At 10.4% G+C, this 728-nt stretch overlaps 1 protein-coding gene and 1 long non-coding RNA gene across 3 annotated transcripts in view; one reads left to right on the forward strand and one right to left on the reverse strand.

Annotated features, from left to right (window-relative positions):
• Positions 1–728, forward strand: part of UBE2G1 (ubiquitin conjugating enzyme E2 G1) — a 554,317-nt gene that overhangs the window by 173,051 nt on the left and 380,538 nt on the right. The gene's annotated exons all lie outside the window — the stretch shown is intronic.
• LOC121917163 overlaps positions 1–728 on the reverse strand; it is a 6,794-nt gene that overhangs the window by 1,420 nt on the left and 4,646 nt on the right. The gene's annotated exons all lie outside the window — the stretch shown is intronic.

Below are 728 nucleotides of genomic sequence, written 5' to 3' on the forward strand. Positions count from 1 at the left end.
AATATTAATCAATTAAATTATTATTTTGATATTATATATAAAATATATTGTTTCTATGTAATATTAACATTTATCAATTAAATTATGCATATATAAAATGTAATATCAATATTAATCAATTAAATTATTATTTTGATATTATATATAAAATATATTGTTTCTATGTAATATTAACATTTATCAATTAAATTATGCATATATAAAATGTAATATCAATATTAATCAATTAAATTATTATTTTATATTATATACAAAATATAGTATTTACGTGTAATATTAATATTAAGCAATTAAATCACTATCATATTATATTTAAAATATAATATTTACATGTAACATTAATATTAATCAATTAAATCACTACCTGATATTATATAAAATATAGTATTTATATGCAATATGAATATTAATCAATTAACTTACTATTTTTATATTATGTATAAAATATAGTATTTATATGCAATATTCATATTAAATTAAATAATTATATTTATATTATATAAATGTATTGTTTATATGTAATATTAATATTAACTAATTAAATTAAATTATGTTATGTTATTTATATATAATATCAATCAATATTTTATATTATATATAAAACATATTTATATGTAATGTTAATATTAATCAAATTACTATTTTATATTACATATATGTAAAATATTATTTATATGTAATATTAATATTTTAATCAATTAAATTACTACCTGACATTATATATAAAA

This window comes from Sceloporus undulatus, chromosome 11 (genome assembly GCF_019175285.1).
Source record: "Sceloporus undulatus isolate JIND9_A2432 ecotype Alabama chromosome 11, SceUnd_v1.1, whole genome shotgun sequence".
Lineage (NCBI taxonomy): Eukaryota > Metazoa > Chordata > Lepidosauria > Squamata > Phrynosomatidae > Sceloporus > Sceloporus undulatus.